The sequence below is a fragment of the Coregonus lavaretus genome (assembly GCF_964263955.1).
Source record: "Coregonus lavaretus genome assembly, chromosome: 3".
Lineage (NCBI taxonomy): Eukaryota > Metazoa > Chordata > Actinopteri > Salmoniformes > Salmonidae > Coregonus > Coregonus lavaretus.
This window is the reverse complement of record NC_139990.1, coordinates 42078254-42105479: the sequence shown is the minus strand read 5'-3', so window position 1 is coordinate 42105479 and position 27226 is coordinate 42078254. Positions and strand designations below refer to the sequence as shown.

Below are 27226 nucleotides of genomic sequence, written 5' to 3'. Positions count from 1 at the left end.
CCTCTGTAATTTCACCTTCACATGAGTCTTTCTGTAAGGCTGTTAATTGTACATTATCAATAGAAAATACATCTCTACAATTAGCTTCAGTTAGAGGAGATGGAGGCGACTGAAACGAAAACATATGCTTAAAGTACTTTGTTTCCTACTTCAAAATATAATTTGGTGAATCATGGGTTACTCCGTCAATTGTAACCAGTTTCATAAAATTATTTTTGGTAGGATACCTATGTTGAAGATTAAAAAAGAATTTGGTGCATTTTTCCCCATATTCCATCCAGTTTGCTTTATTTTTATAATATATTACACTTGATCTTTCTTGAATAAGTTTCTCCATTTCTTTTTGTTTTTCCTCTAATTTATTCTGAGCCTCTATGTTACAGTTTTTATTGCCATCTATCTGTTCTTTTAGACTTTTTATTTCCTTTGTTAGTATAAACTCTTTTGACCTAAATTGCTTTAGTTTTTCGAGATGAGTACTGAATTGCATGGCCTCTAAAGGCACATTTAAAGGTGTCCCATACAATAAGGGGATTTGCTGTACCTATGTTATGTCGGAAAAAGTCAGTTATAAATTCCTTTGTCCTAGTTAAAAATTAATTATCATCCAATAGGCTTTGATTAAATTTCCAATATCCTCGCCCACGTGGAAATTCAGTAAGAGTAATGTATATGCCAATTATATGATGGTCCGACCACATTCTGTCCCCTATCAACACTTTTTAAACTTTTGGTGCCAACGAGAATGAGATAAGAAAGAAGTCAAGATGACATTATGTTACTCAGAATGGCACCGGAGAAGAGTTTTACAGCCCTCTAATCAATTGTACTATTATGTGTGTTTTTCCGGGTTATTTGTAATTTATGTTGTACATAATGTTTCTGCCATCGTCTCTTATAACCAAAAAGAGCTTCTGGGTATCAGGACAGTGATTACTCACCTCATATTGGACTAATAATTTTTCTTCAACGAGGCGGCCGCAAAGGATATCCTACAGACACCCGACAAGGCCCAAATCCCCGTCATTCGCATGAGGAAGAGACGGAGATATCGTGGACGTAGGTCGGGGTGCCTTGTAAGGATCCGACGGCGAGCGAGTAAACTGCCGCTCCCATCAATCCTATTAGCCAATCTTCAATCATTGGAAAATAAATTGGATGACCTAAGATTACGGTTATCCTACCAACGGGACATTAAAAACTGTAATATCTTATGTTTCACCGAGTCATGGCTGAACGACGACATGGATAACATACAGCTAGCGGGCTATACGCTACATCGGCAAGATAGAACGGCTGACTCCGGTAAGACAAGGAGTGGCGGTCTGTGTATATTTGTAAACAACAGCTGATGCACAAAATCAAATACTAAGGAAGTCTCGAGGTTTTGCTCGCCTGAGGTAGAGTATCTTATGATAAGCTGTAGACCACACTATTTACCAAGAGAGTTTTCATCTATATTTTTCATAGCTGTCTATTTACCACCACAAACCAATGCTGGCATTAAGATTGCACTGAATGAGCTGTATAAGGCCATAAGTCAACAGGAAAACACTCATCCAGAGGCAGCGCTCCTAGTGGCCGGGGACTTTAATGCAGGGAAACTTAAATCCGTTCTACCTAATTTCTACCAGCATGTTAAATGTGCAACCAGAGGGAAAAAAACTCTAGACCACCTTTACTCCACACACAGATGCATACAAAGCTCTCCCTCGCCCTCCATTTGGCAAATCTGACCATAACTATATCCTCCTGATTCCTGCTTATAAGCAAAAACTAAAGCAGGAAGCACCAGTGACTCGGTTAATAAAAAAGTGGTCAGATGACACAGATGCTAAGCTACAGGACTGTTTTGCTAGCACAGACTGGAACATGTTACGGGATTCTTCAGATAGCATTGAGGAGTACACCACATCAGTCACTGGCTTCATCAATAAGTGCATCGATGATGTCGTCCCCACAGTGACCGTACGTACATACCCCAACCAGAAGCCATGGATTACAGGAAACATCCGCACTGAGCTAAAGGGTAGAGCTGCCGCTTTCAAGGAGCGGGACTCTAACCCGGACGCTTATAAGAAATCCCGCTATGCCCTGCGACGAACCATCAAACAGGCAAAGAGTCAATACAGGACTAAGATTTAATCGTACTACACCGGCTCTGACGCTCGTCGGATGTGGCAGGGCTTGAAAACTATTACAGACTACAAAGGGAAGTACAGCCGCGAGCTTCCCAGTGACACAAGCCTACCAGACGAGCTAAACCACTCTATGCTCGCTTCGAGGCAAGCAACACTGAAGCATGCATGAGAGCACCAGCTGTTCCGGATGACTATGTGATCACGCTCTCCGTAGCCGATGTGAGTAAGACTTTTAAGCAGGTCAACATTCACAAGGCCGCAGGGCCAGACGGATTACCAGGACGTGTACTCCGAGCATGTGCTGACCAACTGGCAAGTGTCTTCACTGACATTTTCAACATGTCCCTGACTGAGTCTGTAATACCAACATGTTTCAAGCAGACCACCATAGTCCCCGTGCTCAAGGACACTAAGATAACCTGCCTAAATGACTACCGACCTGTAGCACTGACGTCTGTAGCCATGAAGTGCTTTGAAAGGCTGGTCATGGCTCACATCAACACCATTATCCCAGAAACCCTAGACCCCCACCAATTTGCATACCGCCCCAACAGATCCACAGATGATGCAATCTCTATTATTTTATTTTTTTCTCTTTTTTTATTTATTTTTTATTTTTTTTACTGACCGTCTGAAACATCATCATAGCTAGAGATATGACTGACCGGTCTGAAACATCATCATTGCTAGAGATATGACTGACCGGTCTGAAACATCATCATAGCTAGAGATATGACTGACCGGTCTGAAACATCATCATTGCTAGAGATATGACTGACCGGTCTGAAACATCATCATTGCTAGAGATATGACTGACCGGTCTGAAACATCATCATAGCTAGAGATATGACTGACCGGTCTGAAACATCATCATTGCTAGAGATATGACTGACCGGTCTGAAACATCATCATTGCTAGAGATATGACTGACCGGTCTGAAACATCATCATTGCTAGTGATATGACTGACCGGTCTGAAACATCATCATAGCTAGAGATATGACTGACCGGTCTGAAACATCATCATAGCTAGCGATATGACTGACCGGTCTGAAACATCATCATAGCTAGAGATATGACTGACCGGTCTGAAACATCATCATAGCTAGAGATATGACTGACCGGTCTGAAACATCATCATAGCTAGAGATATGACTGACCGGTCTGAAACATCATCATAGCTAGAGATATGACTGACCGGTCTGAAACATCATCATAGCTAGCGATATGACTGACCGGTCTGAAACATCATCATAGCTAGAGATATGACTGACCGGTCTGAAACATCATCATAGCTAGAGATATGACTGACCGGTCTGAAACATCATCATTGCTAGCGATATGACTGACCGGTCTGAAACATCATCATAGCTAGAGATATGACTGACCGGTCTGAAACATCATCATTGCTAGCGATATGACTGACCGGTCTGAAACATCATCATAGCTAGAGATATGACTGACCGGTCTGAAACATCATCATAGGTAGAGATATGACTGACCGGTCTGAAACATCATCATAGCTAGAGATATGACTGACCGGTCTGAAACATCATCATTGCTAGCGATATGACTGACCGGTCTGAAACATCATCATAGCTAGAGATATGACTGACCGGTCTGAAACATCATCATAGGTAGAGATATGACTGACCTAGGAAAGTTAAACATGTCTTTTACATGTCTGTCATTTAGTAGAAGCACTTACCCTGAGCGACTGACAGTAGTGAGTTCATACATTTACATACTGGTCCCCCGTGGGAATCGAACCCACAACCCTGGCGTTGCAAGTGCCATGCTCTACCAACTGAGCCACTTGGGAGTTCAGACCAGGGCGTCGATATAAAACATATAAGATACTAGAAAGTAATTGATTTCTGATACAAATGATCAGATACTAGAAAGTAATTGATTTGTGCTACACATTAGCGTGGCTACAGTATGAATGGAAAGTTCAAGGTCAGGGTGTGGATATAGAACAGATAATATACTGATTTGTTATGGCCATTCAATGGCGTCTAATGATGTATAAACACCGTACTGTACCTCTCTCCCCCGGTCGTCCATTCTGACCGTTGGTCCAGGGAACCCTGGTCTGCCAGGGGGCCCCCCCTCTCCCTGCGGCCCTGGCAGACCCCTGCGACCAGGCTCTCCTGGAGGTCTCGGTACTGTCCTCACAGACACTGACTGGGTGGGGATCTGGTTCAGGATGGAGTTGTACCGAGACAGGTGACCTGAGGGAGGAAGAGAGGAGGGAGGGAATGGAGAGTTTTGGGGGTGAGTAGGATGAGAGATTGTTGTAGAGAACAGTATGAATGAACAAAAATAACGAGATAGAGAGAGACAGAGAGACAGAGAGAGAGACAGAGACAGAGACGGAGAGAGAGAGAGAGAGAGAGAGAGAGAGAGAGTGAGAGAGAGAGAGAGAGAGAGAGAGAGAGAGAGAGAGAGAGAGACAGAGAGAGAGACAGAGACAGAGACAGAGACGGAGAGAGAGAGAGAGAGAGAGAGAGAGAGAGAGAGAGAGAGAGAGAGAGAGAGAGAGAGAGAGAGAGAGAGAGAGAGAGAGAGAGAGAGAGAGAGAGAGAGAGAGAGAGAGAGAGACAGAGAGAGAGACAGAGACAGAGACGGAGAGAGAGAGAGAGAGAGAGAGAGAGAGAGAGAAGAGAGAGAGAGAGAGAGAGAGTGAGAGAGAGAGAGAGAGAGAGAGAGAGAGAGAGAGAGAGAGAGAGAGAGAGAGAGAGAGAGAGAGAGAGAGAGAGAGAGAGAGAGAGAGAGAGAGAGAGCGAGAGAGAGAGAGAGAGAAGCTGGGTTGAGAACTCACTCTGAATCAGTTGCTCACACACTTGGTGTGCTAAGGCCCTGACGGTAGCTTGAGACTGCAGGTCTCCCTACAACACAAACAAACAGCACTGGATTGACACAGCTACACACACACACACACACACACACAGCTACACGCTCACACACACACACAGCTACACGCTCACACACACACACACAGCTACACGCTCGCGCACACACACACACACACACAGCTACACGCTCGCGTACACACACACACACACACACAGAGAATACTCCCAGGGGGCATGTTTAATGAACTAGTCTGTCTGTGTGTGTGGGTGTTTAACCCTCCCGTTGTCCTAGGGTCAAAATGACCCGCCACTGTGTTGAACCAACTTTATTTAATTTTTATATTTTTTGGATCATTTGTGAGAAGGAGGCAGTGATACTTTCTTTAAAGTCTCACTGCCTCCTTCTCACAAATGATCCCAAAAATATAAAAATTAAATAAAGTTGGTTCAACACAGTGGCGGGTCATTTTGACCCTAGGACAACGGGAGGGTTAATAACTCCACTCCACCTTTAACTCTGAGGCTGGAGGCCTTTTGTGTTGAAGTCTCCCAACAATCAAAGAGACTGACCAGAAAACAACACAGAACTTTAATCTTACAAAGCAAAGAGGTTTGGATGTTTTGCTCCAAGGCTTTTTAACATTGGACCTCCTCCTAAAAGCCTTGAATAAACACAGTGTACCTGAATGGCTGGGGTTTGATTTAACTGCTCTAGCAGTGCTTGCATTATCTCCTAGAAAACACACCGTGGAGCTATAAACTGAGAGAGGAAGGCAGAGAGCTGTGAAGAGACTGGGATTGCCTCCCAAATGGCACCCTATTCCCTATATAGTGCACTACATTTGATCAGATCCCTATGGGTCCTGGTCATAAGTGCTGTTAGAGAGCCTCTTAATCCCAGAGCTGATAAACTGCAATTATGTGTGATTTGAGGTTTGAAGCTACTAAAGTATTTCTACACTCCATTTGAATATAAACTGTCTGAACTGAAGCATTGGTCTGAGGGAGAACTTACCCGTTCACCCTTTTCTCCTTTGGTACCAGCAGAGCCCTGTAACAGAGAGGAGATATTATAAATACCATTTGGTACCAGCAGAGCCCTGTAACAGAGAGGAGATATTATAAACACCCTTTGGTACCAGCAGAGCCCTGTAACAGAGAGGAGATATTATAAACATATTCTACATTTTCTTCATCTGTTTCTGCTGCTAAGGCCACTTTCTACCACTCTAAATTCCAAGCATCTGCCTCTAACCCTAGGAAGCTCTTTGCCACATTTTCCTCCCTGCTGAATCCTCCCCCCCCCCCCCCCCCCCCCCCCCCTCCTCTCTCTCTGTGGATGACTTCGTCAACCACTTTGAAAAGAAGGTTGACGACATCCGATCCTCGTTTGTTAAGTCTAATGACACTGCTGGTCCTGCTCACACTGCCCTACCCTATGCTTTGACTTCTTTCTCCCCTCTCTCTCCAGATAAAATCTTGCGACTTGTGACTGCAGGCCGCCCAACAACCTGCCCGCTTGACCCCATCCCCTCCTCTCTTCTCCAGACCATCTCCGGTGACCTTCTCCCCTACCTCACCTCGCTGATCAACTCATCCTTGACCGCTGGCTATGTCCCTTCCGTCTTCAAGAGAGCGAGAGTTGCACCCCTTCTCAAAAAACCAACACTCGATCCCTCTGATGTCAACAACTACAGACCAGTATCCCTTCTTTCTTTTCTTTCCAAAACTATTGAGCGTGCCGTCTTTAGCCAACTCTCTTGCTATCTCTCTCAGAATGACCTTCTTGATCCAAACCAGTCAGGTTTCAGGACTGGTCATTCAACTGAGACTGCTCTTCTCTGTGTCACGGAGGCTCTCCGCACTGCTAAAGCTAACTCTCTCTCCTCTGCTCTTGTCCTTCTAGACCTGTCTGCTGCCTTTGATACTGTGAACCATCAGATCCTCCTCTCCACCCTCTCCGAGCTGGGCATCTCCGGCGCGGCTCACTCCTGGATCGCGTCCTACCTGACCGGTCGCTCCTACCAAGTGGCGTGGCGAGAAGCTGTCTCCGCACCACGGGCTCTCACCACTGGTGTCCCCCAGGGCTCAGTTCTAGGCCCTCTCCTATTCTCCCTATACACCAAGTCACTTGGCTCTGTCATATCCTCACATGGCCTCTCCTATCATTGCTACGCTGACGATACACAACTAATCTTCTCCTTTCCCCCTTCTGATAACCAGGTGGCGAATCGCATCTCTGCATGTCTGGCAGACATATCAGTATGGATGACGGATCACCACCTCAAGCTGAACCTTGGCAAGACGGAGCTGCTCTTCCTCCCGGGGAAGGACTGCCCGTTCCATGATCTCGCCATCACGGTTGACAACTCCGTTGTGTCCTCCTCCCAGAGTGCGAAGAGCCTTGGCGTGACCCTGGACAACACCCTGTCGTTCTCCGCTAACATCAAGGCGGTGACCCGATCCTGCAGGTTCATGCTCTACAACATTCGGAGAGTACGACCCTGCCTTACACAGGAAGCGGCACAGGTCCTAATCCAGGCACTTGTCATCTCCCGTCTGGATTACTGCAACTCGCTGTTGGCTGGGCTCCCTGCCTGTGCCATTAAACCCCTACAACTCATCCAGAATGCCGCAGCCCGTCTGGTGTTCAACCTTCCCAAGTTCTCTCACGTCACCCCGCTCCTCCGCACACTCCACTGGCTTCCAGTTGAAGCTCGCATCTGTTACAAGACCATGGTGCTTGCCTATGGAGCTGTGAGGGGATCGGCACCTCTGTACCTTCAGGCTCTGATCAGTCCCTACACCCAAACGAGGGCATTGCGTTCATCCACCTCTGGCCTGCTGGCTCCCCTTCCTCTGTGGAAGCATAGTTCCCGCTCAGCCCAGTCAAAACTGTTCGCTGCTCTGGCACCCCAATGGTGGAACAAGCTCCCTCACGACGCCAGGACAGCGGAGTCACTCACCACCTTCCGGAGACATTTGAAACCCCACCTCTTTAAGGAATACCTGGGATAGGATAAAGTGGTTATCCCACTGGCTATAGGGTGAATGCACCTATTTGTAAGTCGCTCTGGATAAGAGCGTCTGCTAAATGACGTAAATGTAAATGTAAATAAACACCCTTTGGTACCAGCAGAGCCCTGTAACAGAGAGGAGATATTATAAACACCCTTTGGTACCAGCAGAGCCCTGTAACAGAGAGGAGATATTATAAACACCCTTTGGTACCAGCAGAACCCTGTAACAGAGAGGAGATATTATGAACACCCTCTGCTTTGGAAATGTAATGGGAGGAAGAGCTTCATGGGCATTTTTCTCCTGAGTTTCAACGTGCTTTTGTTCTGACTCACAGTTGTAAGAAAAAAAGCATGTCTGTTTAGGAGCGCTTGTCCAAGTCCACTGTGGTAGAAACACTGTGACTGTTACAGAGGTTTACAACCTGCTGGATTGTGTGCTGTCCGTTTTCGTTCGCCAAACACATAAAGCAAATGGATGCATATGTGATCTAACACATTAGACACCAGAGACAGAAAGCTCTAATAAATATGATGGCCATTTAACGATTCTGATATCATGCATGTAACTTGGACCACAGTATTTGAGGAGAGAGGTCATTCAGTCTTTTGTGAAACATGGAGTCATGCATCGACTACCTTGACCGTGTGTGTGTGTGTGTGTGTGTGTGTGTGTAAGTGTGTAAGTGTGTGTGTGTCAGGTGTAGAGTATATTCCAGGAATAATATGCCAAGAGTGGACACTGGAGGAGAGAGGTAGAGTGGCCCCTAGCTGATCCTCTACCTCTCATCACCATGACAACCACCCTGACAAGACACACACTCACACCGCCAGTCAGACTAGAGGTCTCCTGAGACCCGTGGAAAAGGGCAGCTATGCCACCCATTCTTGTCCTCCTTTCTCCCTTCTCCCCTTTTTATGCCCAGCTGCAGTAGTGGACTTTCCCTCTATGGAGCATTCTGCCCTAGGCAGCAGTGGTGGTGGCAGGCGGCCAAACAATGCCAGTTGGACACACCAGAAGGTCTTATATGTGGCACTTGTCTGACCCATAAAACATGCTTCGTTCGCCACTAGTTTGGTTGTATCAGTATGGACTCTGCACAGCTTGGAGATTTTAAACAGAATAGAATATAAATGTTCAGTAGGCTATATAGGCCTATACGGATTTAAACTGCGGATAGGCTACAAATAGGCTTCAAATACAACATTTCACCCTTCTATTCAGGATGGATATTTGCATGATTATTACCTCTATACCTCTAATAGCCTACATTTTGCACCTGGTTATGCAAACCACCCGATCTCAGTAGCATATATTACTGTAGGCTACATGCATGGCAGTTTATTATTGCAACAATGTGAGCAGATTAAAGTGAAGCACAAGGTTTTATTTAGCAAGAAGAGGATGGGACAGAGAACCTTGAAAACATGACAGAGGAACCATGAGAGAGACCATAATATGCCACATGGGAGAACTTCTACATGGGAGATCCAACTGCTTTGTGGCGCACAATACGAAACACGAACAGCTGCCACCATATCCATCCAGATAATGGATGCTGACGTTGCTAAACCTTATAAAACAGTCACAAACATCTCAGATTGTAATCCAAACAAAACCAAGGTTTGATGTTTCTCACAGGCTAATGATCTTCATATGAATAGCCAGATATCTAGCTGGTCACAGGCTAATGTTCTTCATGTGAATAGCCAGATATCTAGCTGGTCACAAGCTACTGATCTTCATGTGAAAAGCCAGATATCTAGCTGGTCACAGGCTAATGATCTTCATGTGAAGAGCCAGATATCTAGCTGGTCACAGGCTAATGATCTTCATGTGAAGAGCCAGAAATCTAGCTGGTCACAGGCTAATGATCTTCATATGAAGAGCCAGACATCTAGCTGGTCACAGGCTAATGATCTTCATGTGAAGAGCCAGACATCTAGCTGGTCACAGGCTAATGATCTTCATGTGAAGAGCCAGATATCTAGCTGGTCACAGGCTAATGATCTTCATGTGAAGAGCCAGACATCTAGCTGGTCACAGGCTAATGATCTTAATGTGACGCGCCAGATATCTAGCTGGTCACAGGCTAATGATCTTCATGTGAAGAGCCAGACATCTAGCTGGTCACAGGCTAATGATTTTCATGTGAAGAGCCAGACATCTAGCTGGTCACAGGCTAATGATCTTCATGTGAAGAGCCAGACATCTAGCTGGTCACAGGCTAATGATATTCATGTGAAGAGCCAGATATCTAGCTGGTCACAGGCTAATGATCTTCATGTGAAGAGCCAGACATCCAGCTGGTCACAGGCTAATGATCTTCATGTGAAGAGCCAGATATCTAGCTGGTCACAGGCTAATGATCTTCATGTGAAGAGCCAGATATCTAGCTGGTCACAGGCTAATGATCTTCATATGAAGAGCCAGACATCTAGCTGGTCACAGGCTAATGATCTTCATGTGAAGAGCCAGACATCTAGCTGGTCACAGGCTAATGATCTTCATGTGAAGAGCCAGACATCTAGCTGGTCACAGGCTAATGATCTTCATGTGAAGAGCCAGATATCTAGCTGGTCACAGGCTAATGATCTTCATGTGAAGAGCCAGACATCTAGCTGGTCACAGGTTAATGATCTTCATGTGAAGAGCCAGATATCTAGCTGGTCACAGGCTAATGATCTTCATGTGAAGAGCCAGATATCTAGCTGGTCACGGCTAATGATCTTCATATGAAGAGCCAGACATCTAGCTGGTCACAGGCTAATGATCTTCATGTGAAGAGCCAGACATCTAGCTGGTCACAGGCTAATGATCTTCATGTGAAGAGCCAGATATATAGCTGGTCACAGGCTAATGAGTTTCATGTGAAGAGCTAGCTGGGATAAGGCTGTTGCTCTTTTGATGTGTGGGAAACAGTGAAAGCCTCGGTCTCTCTGTCAGCCACGCACGTACACACACACACGCACACACACACATACACATACGCACACACACACTCTCTCTCTCTCACTCTCTCTCTCTCTCTCTCTCTCTCTCTCTCTCTCTCTCTCTCTCTCTCTCTCTCTCTCTCTCTCTCTCTCTCTCTCTCTCTCTCTCTCACTCTCTCTCTCTCTCTCTCTATCTCTCTCTCTCTCTGCTGTCCCCCAGGTCTGTGATTGATGGTGTGCTCCAGAGCCAAACGGTGCTTGTCTTTTAGCCCAGGGCTGAAATGGCTGAATGGGCTGGATTCAGCTGAATTAACTGTCACCAGCCTCAGCCCATCATCACACGCTTATCTCTCTCTCTGGTCCTCCGCTCTGCTTCAGGAGGCAGAGGAGACATTATAGATGGAGACGTTGAAGACACCATAAACAACAGATGGAGACGTTGAAGACACCATAAACAACAGATGGAGACGTTGAAGACACCATAAACAACAGATGGAGACGTTGAAGACACCATAAACAACAGATGGAGACGTTGAAGACACCATAAACAACAGATGGAAACGTTGAAGACACCATAAACAATATAGCTCTTCCAGTCCAAGATGGCTTCTATGGCTTTAAGGTAATTTGAAATGACAAGCAGAGATATATTTCCGGGATGTACAGTACAGAGGGCATTGTGTAGGAAGACCAAGGAAGGTCCCTGAATATGTGATCATTGACAGGTAGAGGACAGGAAACTTTGACCCATGCAAATCTTGTAGTAACCTGATCAACTTCTTTCAACAGACCTGGTTGGTCTGATGGTGAGTCAATCAACCAACCAAGGGTTCAAAGCAAAGTGTAGAAATGTAAGGAAGAATATCAGGTGGTTTACTTACAGGTGGTCCCTGGTCTCCCAGCGGTCCAGGAGAGCCACTTCCACCAGGGGCCCCGGGTGCTCCAGGACTGCCCTGGTAAAGAGACAAATGATCAAGGATGAAACAACAAACTACATGTTAACTCAAGTTATGTACATTTCATGCATGGATAAGAATTGGAATTGAACCCAGCACTTACGACGGGGCCTGTAGTACCCTGCTGTCCTTGTGGTCCATCCTTCCCAGGCAGGCCCTTAGAACAGAACAGACAGGATCAACACATACTACTGCTTTTCCAGGCAGGCCCTTAGAACAGAACAGACAGGATCAACACATAAACTACTGCACTTTATGCAGTTAGTAGTAGCATGAACATAACCTTCCATTATCAAAACACCAATGAATTCTGCAGAGATTCTTAATTGAAACCCAATAGCCTGAAACCCTCCACAACAACACTAATGATGATAGTAGGATAATGAGTACAGTAAGAGTAAGCTAGTCAGCGCTTAAATGGTTTGTTATGTTTGTCTGGCTGACCTCTGGCTGACCTCTGGGAGCTGGCTACCGTATCCACACTTACTTTCACAAACTGTAAGAGTCCTTCAGCTACTAACCGCACAACTGTAATCAACCCACCAGCCTTATTCTAAAGCTTTCAGACACACAGAAGAATGGGTCAAGTAGGAAAACAGATGAGAAGGCATTATGGTGCTAGTCTGGTATTCAAACTAAATATCGCTCCATTTCATTAATGTTTCATAATAGTGAAACAGAGCGATGTTCAGTTTGTACTCCAGGCTATTGTGGTGCAGCACGTATGGTTGCGCGACTCCAGTCAATGATTCAACTGAGGACAATCCCAAATCTGCTTAGATAGCGGTTCAACTCGATTAAAAAAGATAGAATGACATAATAATTTGGATTGGAGTGAACATGAATAAAGTTCTCTGGCGGAAAACAAGGAACGTAAACACAATGTTTCCTGCAACCTGTCATGACATGGTTTTAACTTCCAAAAGTTAAATTGTCATTTTCAATTTCCTTGTAAATTGCCAGAGTGATACCAACAACCATGTGCCTGTCCTTGCTTCAAATGTCTGTCGAGGTTTACATCACAACTAAACGGACGCTTGACTGGAAACATTGAACCAACTGAAAGTTGCACTACAACCCAATGACTATTTCAGGACAAGCCAATTCGAGAAAGTGTTCCTCAAGGGCACATAACCAACACAAATACTAATCAATGAGCTATGGATTCTCTTTTCTGTGGTTTTCTGTAGTTCAGCATGGCTGCTTCAAAGCCCATTCTCTTTGCCAGAGTGGGACGACCAGAGTCCCTAGTGTGGGAGTCAACCCCCAGTCAAGCAGTAAAAAGCAGTAAACACCTCCCAGTAAAACCTCATAACGAGGCTCTGGAGTGAGGCCTTGTGAAGGCCAAGTGTAGCTAGAGGAGAGGCCAGAAAGCAGGGGTGGAGCTGGAATGGGGACTAGTGAAGGCCAAGAGGGGCTGTGGAGTGGGGCTGGAGCTGGGCCTAGGGGTCCATAAAGAAGAGCTGACCCAGAGCTGTGGTTTATCACTGGAGAATCAAGAAAAGCAGGCCACTTTCTGTCCACATACAGTGTCAACTAACTGTGTCAAACTGAGATGACTGTAAATTAAACGCACAAAAAATGGGACCTTCTCCAAGGAATAATGGCTACGGAAATCCCTGGTCTTGTTTAGTCACAGATAGTTAATTCAGAGGAGAAGGCTATCATGATTAATTATGTCCTGTGTTGCTCTAACTGATTTAATAGAAAAAAGTACAGTTCCCACATCTTTAAAGATGTTACAAACACAGACCGTCCTCTACATTTACAGATGTATTGCTCTGAGGTGTACAGTTACGTATATCAGACCACCCTCTACATTGACAGATGTATTGCTCTGAGGTGTACAGTTACGTATATCAGACCACCCTCTACATTCACAGATGTATTGCTCTGAGGTGTACAGTTAAGTATATTCCATCAGAGTCTTTGGCAACTGGCCAATATTACAGTCTTGTGAATGGAACAATCTGGCACTATCATTTACGATACAGTAAAGTGTTCCATTATTTATGAAAATTAAGATGATTTATAACATTTTAGCTGTAAGCAGCAGCATCATCATCGTCACCATCATTATCCATGGCATGTATAAATCTAGATAGCAGTTTTGACCCCTGAGAATCATAGAAAGAGCTGTAGTGGTTTGAATACAATCTTACAAGATCTTAGAGGATCTTAGAGGGGTCAAATGTGCTCAGTCAGCTTATGGCCGTCGTTGAGGAGCCGGCCATGTGTGGATAACAAGATGGAGATTCCATATCACTTCATACTACGGTGTTCTTTTCTGTATCTGTTCGATCAGTGCAGAAGCTTGTGTGATACTAAAGCAGATTCTGATGGAGATCTACTGTATGTTGAAAAGTGAAAATCATATGGTAACATCATTGGGAATGAGTTGACTTAATGTCACATAAGTTGCTTTCTTCAGTCTTTGGGATAAAAATGTGTATTACGAAGGTTCGATATCAACACATCTATTCACGTGCTATCAGAGTATGAGACATAAAATGGATTCATAGGGAAATAAAAACAGCATTCTGTAAACATCTCATGAGCTTTCAACCAGTGATTTAAAGCTTCGTGGCATAAAAACTTCAGTGTTATGTTCGTGTGAGGAAGGAAACAGAATTATGGGCTTCAAAATATGGAAACAACTATTTGGCTTTAATATTAATATTAGATGGGAACCATAAAACTAAGCTAAAGAGCTCAGGGTGCTCATGCATTGAGCAGGTCATAGGTCATACGAACAGAATATACATAGAATACATAATACAAATAATCGATCTGTAAGTCGAACAACACGAATAGACTGTTACCCTGTGTCCAACTTGTCCATCTCTTCCTGGTCCGCCAGGAGATCCACCAATACCCTGCAAACAAAATAACAAAACACAGAGTCAAAGTGATTTAAACATGAGAAACCTTATTAATTCAGACTGAATGGTGAACATCTCATTTACAACATGAGAAACGTTATTAATTCAGTCTGAATGGTGAACATCTAATTTACAACATGAGAAAACGTATTAATTCAGACTGAATGGTGAACATCTCATTTACAACATGAGAAACCTTATTAATTCAAACTGAATGGTGAACATCTCATTTACAACATGAGAAACCTAATTAATTCAGACTGAATGGTGAACATCTCATTTACAACATGAGAAACGTTATTAATTCAGACTGAATGGTGAACATCTCATTTACAACATGATAAACTTTATTAATTCAGACTGAATGGTGAACATCTCAACACCTGCTGAAGCTCTGCTGTGTGTATCCAGTCTCCTACAACTCACCCATCCCATTCCAAACATAATCATAACTTAGCTATGAGGTTAAAAATATGTATATTTTTGCCACAACATTACAAGAGTGGTTGTAAAGCCTAGTAATGAAAGGTGGGGATGTTATGAGGAGAGGAGAGGAGAGGAGAGGAGAGGAGAGGAGAGGAGAGGAGAGGAGAGGAGAGGAGAGGAGAGGAGAGGAGAGGAGAGGAGAGGAGAGGAGAGGAGAGGAGAGGAGAGGAGAGGAGAGGAGAGGAGAGATTAATGTTGTGTTGTAAGACCAGATCCTGGCACTAACAACCAGCTCTGATATTTTCCCTGTCACCTATACACACACACAGTCCCCATCCTGGCCCTGAGAGATGTGGTAGCGGCTAGGAAGAGACAGGCAGAGAGCAGACGCTTCAAGGCCAACAGATTGTGTTCCTTTTTCTCTACCACCGCCCAGACCCTACCAGTCACTCTGGTGCTCTCTACCACCGGCCAGACCCTACCAGTCACTCTGGTGCGCTCTACCACCGGCCAGACCCTACCAGTCACTCTGGTGCTCTCTACCACCGGCCAGACCCTACCAGTCACTCTGGTGCTCTCTACCACCGGCCAGACCCTACCAGTCACTCTGGTGCTCTCTACCACCGGCCAGACCACCATCAACCCCTAGAGACTGAGAATGGTAGGGAAGGGGTGCTACTCAATGCATCTGTTAGACATCTGTGAAGTAACATAGTTTCAATCATACCCCCTCCCCCAGTCTACCACCATCCCCTACCATCACCACTACCATCACCACTCAGACACACATCCTTTGCTATTCATTGAAGTGGCTATCCGTGCATTTTTCACTGTCAGGTTGAAACTGAGAGGAGGGGAGAGCTCATGACAGGGGTTATATTGTATTTACTGCATATTGTGGCTGGTGGTGGTGAGAGACAGAGAGAGGAAAATAGCTCTGTAATGGATGATATGATGGTGTGCGTCCCAAATGGCACCCTTTTACCTATGCAGCACACTACCTGCACCACTCAGGGAATAGGGTGCCATTTGGGATGCAGCCATATTCTCTGTGGCTGCTGTAGATCACAGCAGGTCCTTGAAGGTACCTTCCAGAAGAACCCCATATACTGTATACTCTTAGGGGTTCTGACAAAACGCAGTATTACTTTGTATCTACATGTAAGTATGGCGAGGGGCATCGTGCCCTTTTATTGATGGCACAGTGCCTTGTAAAGAGAAAGACCCTACTGGAGCTGTATTGACTGTCAATGCAGCAGTTAGGTCAAGCTAGGTCAGTGGTATTCTAACTTTTTTTAGCTGTGATCCCATTTTTTCCGGCAGAATTTCTTCCGATCCCACCCTACCCCAAATCTAATGACACAACCTTAAACTCTGTACATTTTGATTTTTACATCAACAAATAACCTTCAATTCTTACATTTTCATCTCCTATCAAAATGAAAAGAAACCAATAAATACATTTACTCAATAAAATTGTTTAATTTTTATTTGTATACTGTCCCACACAATAATCTGTCCTCTTAATTGTTATTTTATTTTATATCTGTCTCCTGAGTGGCGCAGTGGTCTAAGGCACTGCATCGCAGTGCTAACTGTGCCACTAGAGATCCTGGTTCGAATCCAGGCTCTGTCGCAGCCGGCCGCGACCGGGAGACTCATGGGCGGCGCACAATTCGTCCAGGGTAGGGGAGGGAATGGCCGGCAGGGATGTAGCTCAGTTGATAGAGCATGGCGTTTGCAACGCCAGGGTTGTGGGTTCGATTCCCACGGGGGGCCAGTATAAAAAAAGATGTATTCACTAACTGTAAGTCGCTCTGGATAAGAGCGTCTGCTAAATGATGTAAATATATTTTGGCGACCCTACGGCAATTCCCCTGACATGCCACTAGGAGCTAGCTTCTGGAATATGTTGCAGTGTTGTGACGTGGATTTGAATCCAGGGTCCAGTGGGGCAGGGATGATGCCGTTAAACCGCCAACACAGAACCAAGTTGACTTATCCCTGCAATATCTCTATTCTTATCTCCTTATCACTGTTGTTTATTGGAAGATGCCAACCAGTCTGATTACAGTTATTGTTACAGACTAGCCTGTCTGGTCCTTGCCTGACACCCTCTCTCTACAGTGGGCCTTGGATGGGTTTGTTATACCCTGGCAAGGCCTTGTGGATGTTGGCAGCTAGTCACAGGATAATATTATTTCAAAGTCGTGGAAACAGCCCCAGGGGACCTTGGCTTTAACCAGTCGTTAGTGGAAACAGAACAGTCAGAATGTATGGATTCAAATTCAAAAAGAAACTGTTGCTGGTGATGTGTAAAATTTGTTTGATGTCATATATGACATGTAAAACCAGTTGAATAAGGTATTTACTTGGAATTTAGTAAGTATGTGTTTCTGAATGATTATGTGAAGGACACATCGATCTGTGTAAAAGACATGGACAAGGCCAGAGGCAAATGAGCAATTCCATGTTTTGTGTAGTTAATGTGCGACATGATATTCTCTTCCGCTCACTACTTGGATTGTATTTGGATTGCTACTTGGGTAGGATAATCACAAGGTTTTCATGCCTATCCCGTTCCAGTAAATCCTCTTCTTGGAATAATGCTGTAGAAGTTGAGTTTAGGCCATCTATCAAAAGTGTATTTTGGATCCTGGGCCACATGTATTTCTAAGAGTAGAATGAAAGGTTGAGAGTAGTCTGGACAATGGACATCAACCTTTCCTTGTCTGATGTATCTGGGATGACCTGTCATGTCTGTGGCCTTCTCTCCCTTCTCCTCCACCACAAAGGGACAAAAACAGCACATAGAAAGTCCTGACTCCTCCACCACAAATGGTACAAAAGAGGACATAGAAATAGGTTTTAGGTTTTCCAGTGAGTGGAAGGTTGATCTATGACTAGAATATGTTTTCCAGTCAGTGTAAGGTTAATCTATGACCAGAGTAGGTTTTCCAGTCAGTGGAAGGTTAATCTATAACTAGAATAGGTTTTCCAGTCAGAGGAAGGTTGATCTATGACTAGAATAGGTTTTCCAGTCAGTGGAAGGTTAATATATGACTACAATAGGTTTTCCAGTCAGTGGAAGGTTGATCTATGACTAGAATAGGTTTTCCAGTCAGTGGAAGGTTGATCTATGACTAGAATAGGTTTTCCAGTCAGTGGAAGGTTGATCTATGACTAGAATAGGTTTTCCAGTCAATGGAAGGTTGATCTATGACTAGAATATGTTTTCCAGTCAGTGGAGGTAGTAATCATTAGTCTCAACACAGTGTCTCTGTGGAGGTAGTAATCACTAGTCTCAACACAGTGTTTCTGTGGAGGTAGTAATCACTAGTCACAACACAGTGTCTCTGTGGAGGTTGTAATCACTAGTCACAACACAGTGTCTCTGTGGAGGTAGTAATCACTAGTCACAACACAGTGTCTCTGTGGAGGTAGTAATCACTAGTCTCAACACAGTGTCTCTGTGGAGGTAGTAATCACTAGTCACAACACAACACAGTGGGTAACTGTGGGAGTCAGGAGAGGAAAATAAAATGGAGCTGAGGAATGTGTGTCTTTACTCACCTGAGGTCCTGGGAAACCAATATCTCCTTTCTCTCCCTTTTCACCATTACCACCCTGAAAGAGAAACGGACACCAGAAAAACTACTTCCTCTGAATCATTCATTCCTTTGTCATTTTGTGATTTCATACAAAGCCAGTGGGTTGGTGGAATGGTTTGTAAATTATTGACTGTACATTATTCATATGCGGCACACAGTTTAACCAAAGGCAAAAATGTGTGTTCATATACAGGTTATATACTGTATCATATCTTATGTTCATATATACTCTGAGTGTATATATATGAACATAAGATATGATATGTACTGTATCTTACCGGTGGTCCCTGGATGGAATGTCCACTAGACCCCTCAGGACCAGGGTTAGGGTTATAGGTCATATATAATATCTTACCGGTGGTCCCTGGATGGAATGTCCACTAGACCCCTCAGGACCAGGGTTAGGGTTATAGGTCATATATCATATCTTACCGGTGGTCCCTGGATGGAATGTCCACTAGACCCCTCAGGACCAGGGTTAGGGTTATAGGTCATATATCATATCTTACCGGTGGTCCCTGGATGGAATGTCCACTAGGCCCCTCAGGACCAGGGTTAGGGTTATAGGTCATATATCATATCTTACCGGTGGTCCCTGGATCGAATGTCCACTAGGTCCTTGAGGACCAGGGTTAGGGTTATAGGTCATATATCATATCTTACCGGTGGTCCCTAGATGGAATGTCCACTAGGCCCTTGAGGACCAGGGTTATAGGTCATATATCATATCTTACCGGTGGTCCCTGGATGGAATGTCCACTAGGCCCCACAGGACCAGGGTTAGGGTTATAGGTCATATATCATATCTTACCGGTGGTCCCTAGATGGAATGTCCACTAGGCCCTTGAGGACCAGGGTTATAGGTCATATATCACATCTTACCGGTGGTCCCTGGATGGAATGTCCACTAGACCCCTCAGGACCAGGGTTAGGGTTATAGGTCATATATCATATCTTACCGGTGGTCCCTGGATGGAATGTCCACTAGGCCCTTGAGGACCAGGAGGGCCCTGTGGTCCTGGAGGACCTTTATCACCAACTAGTCCTTGAGGCCCCTGAAGAACAACAGACCATTTATTAAATCACACAATGTTAACCAATGACTCATGACTGTTTACTACTGATTCATAAACTATATATAAACAAATAAACTGATTAATAGTCTATAAACGACTTAAAAACCTTTAGAACACATTCATAAAGCACACCTTAATGTAAAGTGTTACAACAACAGAGTGATTAACCGCCCTGTTTATCGCATGACATAAAATGGAATTTAACTACAAGTTTGTTAGGTCTTCACTCTGGTGATAAATATGTCTTCAACATCCAAGTTAGGACATCAGGTTTATAGAGCTACTGCCTGTCAGCCTTCCTTCTGAAACACAATGCCATTGCCTTGGGTCCCTCGCGCCACACATAAATGTGATATTCATAAAAGTTAAGACAAAGTACAGCGGGTAGCCCACACGACTGTTCTCCGAGGATACTCTAGCATGGAGTTTCCATTGGGGACTGTGCTCTAGGAAATCGATTTAGGTTGTGTCCCAAATGGCACCATAGGGCTCTGGTCAAAAGTAGTGCACTATATAGGGAATAGGGTGCAAATCAGGGCGCATTTTAGCCATTACCCAACAGTACATTTGAAATGAGATTACAGCCGTCCTGTGTTGGGTTTGTTTGGCACCATAACGCAATCTGTTCCTAGCATGGCCTCGCCGTTCACATCTGTTGTAACTATGTTAGCGAGCTGCGAGCGTGAAACTGGGTTGTAGCAGAGGGACTGGAGGGGCCGAAGCATGCAGCTATAGAGGCTGATAAAGCAGTCATACAGACGGAGAGAGGGGACTGCCCCATGCCGAAAAAAAATACCAAACCTGGGTTCAAACACTATTTAAAATCTTTAAAATACTTTGAATGCCAGGTGGGCGGGGTTTGAATGCCAGGTGGGCGGGGTTAGCACTTTTATAATTAGTTCCATTGCAACAGGCCAGTTCAATCGAGCACAGCTGTAGTATTTGAAATTATTTCAAATAGTATTTGAACCCAGGTCTGAGTCAGACACAGAGAGAACTGGAATAACAAAGTTTCAGTGACTCCTAAAACTACAGTCCAAATAAGCTATAATATGATCCTGTTTAACTATAACCTATACAAACCTCTCTTGGCTTCAACATGAAGACTGCTGGCATAAAGCAAGAATGACACGGCAAGGTTTACTTAGTATGTGAAAACAGTGACATCCTCCAAAAATAACAGTTTTTGCATGTTTATGTATTTCCACATCTCGGCCGTTGTTTCAGGCAATTTTTTTGGAAGACATTCCATCGTATTCTTTATGTTCCAAGTTCTGGGTGGCCCCTCACATACTGTAGCTAGAGTATGTGTTACTGTTGAAGCACTGAGCTGCTACAATGTCACGGCTTCCTCCGAAGCTGCCTTCTCTCCTGGTTCGGGAAGACTTCGGTGTTCGTCGTCACCGGCCTTCCAGCCACTGCCGCTCCTCATCTCATCATTCCATTTGTTTTGTCTTGTCTATTACACACACCTGGTTCATATCCCCTCATTAGTACATGTATAATTTTTCCCTCTGCCCCCCTTGTCCCTGTGGGTGATTGTTTAATGTGAGGAGAGAGGAGCTCCGTGTTTTTTGTATTGCCAGGGTATATTTTCCCTGTGTGCCTGTTTTGTTCCAGTGCGCATGATTTGCGCACTGGACTGTTTGACGCTATCCTGCGTAACTCTAAACTCTGTATTCTGTGATTTACCCTACTGCGCCTGACTCCTTCAAATCACCTATCACATACAAAACATTAAGAACACCTTCCTAATATTGAGTATCCCCCCCCCCCATGTTGACTTCAATGCTTCCCACAGTTGTGTCAAATTGGCTGGATGTCTTTTGGGTGGAGGACCATTCTTGATACACACGGGAAACGGTTTAGCGTGAAAAAACCAGCAGCGGTGCAGTTCTTGACACAAACCGGTGCGCCTGGCACCTACTGCCATAACCCGTTCAAAGGCACTTAAATATTTTGTCTTTCCCATTTACCCTCTGAATGGCACACATACACAATCAATGTCTCAATTGTCTGAAGACTTAAAAATCCTTCTTTAACCTGTCTCCTCCCCTTCATCTACACTGATTGAAGTGGATTTAACAAGTGACATCAATAAGGGATCATAGCTTTCACATGGATTCACCTGGACAGTCTATGTCATGTTCTGTATGTAACCGGTGTGAAATGGCTAGCTAGTTAGCGGTGTGCGCTAGTAGCATTTCAATTGGTGACGTCACTCGCTCTGAGACCTTGAAATAGTTGTTTCCCTTGCTCTGCAAGGGCCGCGGCTTTTGTGGAGCGACGGGTAACGGTGCTTCGAGGGTGACTGTTGTCGATGTGTGCAGAGGGTCCCTGGTTCAAGCCCAGGTAAGGGCGAGGAGAGGGACGGAAGCAACACTGTTACATGTACACTGAGCTGTATTGGGATGGAGTTCCTCCAGTATGTGTTACTGTGGAAACACTGAGCTGCATTGTGATGGAGTCCCCCCAGTATGTGTTACTGTGGAAACACTGAGCTGTATTGTGATGGAGTCCCCCCAGTATGTGTTACTGTGGAAACACTGAGCTGCATTGTGATGGAGTCCCTCCAGTATGTGTTACTGTTGAAACACTGAGCTGCATTGTGATGGAGTCCCTCCAGTATGTGTTACTGTGGAAACACTGAGCTGTATTGTGATGGAGTCCCCCCAGTATGTGTTACTGTGGAAACACTGAGCTGCATTGTGATGGAGTCCCCCAAGTATGTGTTACTGTGGAAACACTGAGCTGTATTGGGATGGAGTCCCTCCAGTATGTGTTACTGTGGAAACACTGAGCTGCATTGTGATGGAGTCCCCCCAGTATGTGTTACTGTGGAAACACTGAGCTGCATTGTGGTGGAGTCCCTCCAGTATGTGTTACTGTGGAAACACTGAGCTGCATTGTGATGGAGTCCCCCCAGTATGTGTTACTGTGGAAACACTGAGCTGCATTGTGATGGAGTCCCCCAAGTATGTGTTACTGTGGAAACACTGAGCTGTATTGGGATGGAGTCACTCCAGTATGTGTTACTGTGGAAACACTGAGCTGCATTGTGATGGAGTCCCCCCAGTATGTGTTACTGTGGAAACACTGAGCTGCATTGTGGTGGAGTCCCTCCAGTATGTGTTACTGTGGAAACACTGAGCTGCATTGTGATGGAGTCCCCCAGTATGTGTTACTGTGGAAACACTGAGCTACATTGTGATGGAGTCCCCCCAGTATGTGTTACTGTGGAAACACTGAGCTGCATTGTGATGGAGTCCCCCCAGTATGTTTTACTGTGGAAACACTGAGCTGTATTGGGATGGAGTCACTCCAGTATGTGTTACTGTGGAAACACTGAGCTGCATTGTGATGGAGTCCCCCCAGTATGTGTTACTGTGGAAACACTGAGCTGCATTGTGGTGGAGTCCCTCCAGTATGTGTTACTGTGGAAACACTGAGCTGCATTGTGATGGAGTCCCCCCAGTATGTGTTACTGTGGAAACACTGAGCTGTATTGTGATGGAGTCCCCCCAGTATGTGTTACTGTGGAAACACTGAGCTGCATTGTGATGGAGTCCCTCCAGTATGTGTTACTGTTGAAACACTGAGCTGCATTGTGATGGAGTCCCCCCAGTATGTGTTACTGTGGAAACACTGAGCTGTATTGTGATGGAGTCCCCCCAGTATGTGTTACTGTGGAAACACTGAGCTGCATTGTGATGGAGTCCCTCCAGTATGTGTTACTGTGGAAACACTGAGCTGCATTGTGATGGAGTCCCCCCAGTATGTGTTACTGTGGAAACACTGAGCTGCATTGTGATGGAGTCCCCCCAGTATGTGTTACTGTGGAAACACTGAGCTGCATTGTGATGGAGTCCCTCCAGTATGTGTTACTGTGGAAACACTGAGCTGCATTGTGATGGAGTCCCCCCAGTATGTGTTACTGTGGAAACACTGAGCTGCATTGTGATGGAGTCCCCCAAGTATGTGTTACTGTGGAAACACTGAGCTGTATTGGGATGGAGTCCCTCCAGTATGTGTTACTGTGGAAACACTGAGCTGCATTGTGATGGAGTCCCCCCAGTATGTGTTACTGTGGAAACACTGAGCTGCATTGTGGTGGAGTCCCTCCAGTATGTGTTACTGTGGAAACACTGAGCTGCATTGTGATGGAGTCCCCCCAGTATGTGTTACTGTAGAAACACTGAGCTGCATTGTGATGGAGTCCCCCAAGTATGTGTTACTGTGGAAACACTGAGCTGTATTGGGATGGAGTCACTCCAGTATGTGTTACTGTGGAAACACTGAGCTGCATTGTGATGGAGTCCCCCCAGTATGTGTTACTGTGGAAACACTGAGCTGCATTGTGATGGAGTTCCCCCAGTATGTGTTACTGTGGAAACACTGAGCTGCATTGTGATGGAGTCCCCCCAGTATGTGTTACTGTGGAAACACTGAGCTGTATTGGGATGGAGTCACTCCAGTATGTGTTACTGTGGAAACTCTGAGCTGCATTGTGATGGAGTCCCCCCAGTATGTGTTACTGTGGAAACACTGAGCTGCATTGTGATGGAGTCCCTCCAGTATGTGTTACTCTGGAAACACTGAGCTGCATTGTGATGGAGTCCCCCAGTATGTGTTACTGTGGAAACACTGAGCTGCATTGTGATGGAGTTCCCCCAGTATGTGTTACTGTGGAAACACTGAGCTGCATTGTGATGAAGTCCCCCCAGTATGTGTTACTGTGGAAACACTACGCTGTATTGTGATGGAGTCCCTCCAGTCTGTGTCCCAAATGGCACCCTATTCCCAATGTAGTGCACTTCTTTTCACCAGAGCCCTGATCAAACGTAGTACACTATACAGAGAACAGGGTCCCATTTGGGACACACCCTGTGTAAGCACTGAGCAGCATAGTGTGATGGAGGGTGAATAGTATACTTTACCACATTGCCTGGCTCCCCTTGATTTCCTCTGGCCCCTCTTATACCAGCACCTCCCTGGAAGGAAGGAAGGAAGGAAGGAAGGAAGGAAGGAAGGAAGGAAGGAAGGAAGGAAGGAAGGAAGGAAGGAAGGAAGGAAGGAAGGAAGGAAGGAAGGACACCATAAACACCATGATAACCATACTGTACATCTGAATGGGAATCATGCTGTAAACCCTTCATCTGGAACCCTGATGAAGGCAGCTTGTAGTTGAAACGTTGGTTAAATGAATACATGTACTGCATCGGGGGACAGAGGTTGGGGCTACTGTCTTTTCCTTTTATAAAATACAGAACTGAGAACTGTGTTTACTGTGCTGTCCTATACAGATGGAGACACTGGCTACTGGGGTTGACCCAGGTCCCAGGCCTGTCCCTCCCCTCCCTGTCCCTCCCTGTCCCTCCCTACTCTGCTCTGACTGACTGACTGATGAAGGCATCTGGAGGTAATTGTCCCATCCGGCCTCAATGGCCTCCTTCCTCTTCCTGTGTTTGCCTTAATGGCACCCCTGTGGGGACGTGGAGGCAGGTACTAATCGTTCCTATGGCTGGAGGCTATGATAGCAGAGGCAGGACAAGTGCATTTGATTAACGTACTTCACACGCCCAGTCTGTTACAATAATATCAGTGATTGAAGACACACTGAAGAATAATAGAATTAAGGGCAGGAACAGTTTTACTATGGGTTCAACACGTTCAGCAAGGATTATTGTGTCTTAATAAAGCCCCACTTTAACTCCCGTACAGCTTTAATGTTATAACAAGGGTTTAGTAGTTCAACAGTGATCAGAGCCAACGACCACATAAACATAAAGAGGATGGCTATAGAGGAACCTCAGATTAAATCTTTCTCCATTGTGATTTTAAACTCTGCCTATAGGCTCCACCTGGAACATATGGATATGGAAACTGGAAATGTGCATGTGTAGACAGTAGAGAGAGGACTAATCTACTTTGATAAATCGATATCCATATAATGACTTTCTCAAACATGTCTGTTTGTTGATACAGTGTTGGCCCCGTAGTGGCTCTGGAACCGGTTCTCTCTCTCTCTCCCTCCCTCCCTCCCTCCCTCCCTCCCTCCCTCTCCAGCAGAATGTATGAAGACTCTCACTCTGTTGGGGTCCTTCCCCTTACAATGTCCACCTGTGGCGGAGACACGTCCACAGTACTGTATGACATTGACCCTCCCCAGACCGGGAATGTTTCACCAAATGTACTTTTGGATTTCCTTCTGTCGGCCCCTGCAGTCTCTTTTCCTGCCTGCTTGACGGCACACTGGAGAAATTATGTCTCTGGGTGTTGTTTCTGTCTAGGATTGTTTTGTATCGTGTTTATTTAGTAGGGACCCCAGCAAGACTAGCTGCTGCATAAAACACTAACCAATAGAGAGGAGAGTTGAGGCTGTGTTAAAACGGCACCCTGTTCCCTAAGACAGTAAATAAAGACAGTAGTAGGACTTACGGGGGGTCCCGTGGGTCCAGGAGGTCCTTTACTGTCCTGAGAACAGCTACAGGCATGGGGCATGGCAGGACAGTCCTCCTCCAGCCTCTGTAGAACAACAGAAAACAACAGACAATAGAGGCAATTCAAAAACCCACACAATAACACACTCAATTCCATTTCCTATTTGTGATTCATAACAGGACAGAACACAACATTGTGAATTAAAGTAAACAAAACTATTGTCACACCGGGTGGCTAACTGGTTGAAATGGGAGATACTTTTGTATTATTTTTAATTTTTTTAGGGGGTAGATCAGCTTAATATTGCAGATAGATTGTAACTTCCATCAATGTAATTGTCTGCATCACTTCCAATCCCCCATGTTTTTATATATATATATATATATATATATATATATATATATATATATATATATATACATATATATATATATACATACATATACATTTATACATATATACAGTGGGGAAAAAAGGTATTTAGTCAGCCACCAATTGTGCAAGTTCTCCCACTTAAAAAGATGAGAGAGGCCTGTAATTACACAAAAATGTATGCACGCACGACTGTAAGTCGCTTTGGATAAAAGCGTCTGCTAAAATGGCATATTATAAATTTTCATCATAGGTACACTATGACAGACAAAATGAGAATTTTCTTTCCAGAAAATCACATTGTAGGATTTTTAATGAATTTATTTGCAAATTATGGTGGAAAATAAGTATTTGGTCAATAACAAAAGTTTCTCAATATTTTGTTATATACCCTTTGTTGGCAATGACACAGGTCAAACGTTTTCTGTAAGTCTTCACAAGGTTTTCACACACTGTTGCTGGTATTTTGGCCCATTCCTCCATGCAGATCTCCTCTAGAGCAGTGATGTTTTG

At 44.8% G+C, this 27226-nt stretch overlaps 1 pseudogene across 1 annotated transcript in view; it reads right to left on the bottom strand.

Annotated features, from left to right (window-relative positions):
- LOC311107354 (collagen alpha-1(XIV) chain-like) overlaps positions 1-27226 on the bottom strand; it is a 148862-nt pseudogene that overhangs the window by 17802 nt on the left and 103834 nt on the right. Inside the window, exons 29-38 of the transcript in view lie at positions 26339-26425; positions 24838-24891; positions 19784-19879; positions 18787-18840; positions 14728-14781; positions 12009-12062; positions 11831-11902; positions 6014-6049; positions 4965-5031; positions 4187-4374 (exon numbers count right to left, since the gene is read on the bottom strand). The product of the transcript in view is annotated as a collagen alpha-1(XIV) chain-like (transcript). The remainder of the gene's footprint in view (positions 1-4186; positions 4375-4964; positions 5032-6013; positions 6050-11830; positions 11903-12008; positions 12063-14727; positions 14782-18786; positions 18841-19783; positions 19880-24837; positions 24892-26338; positions 26426-27226) is intronic.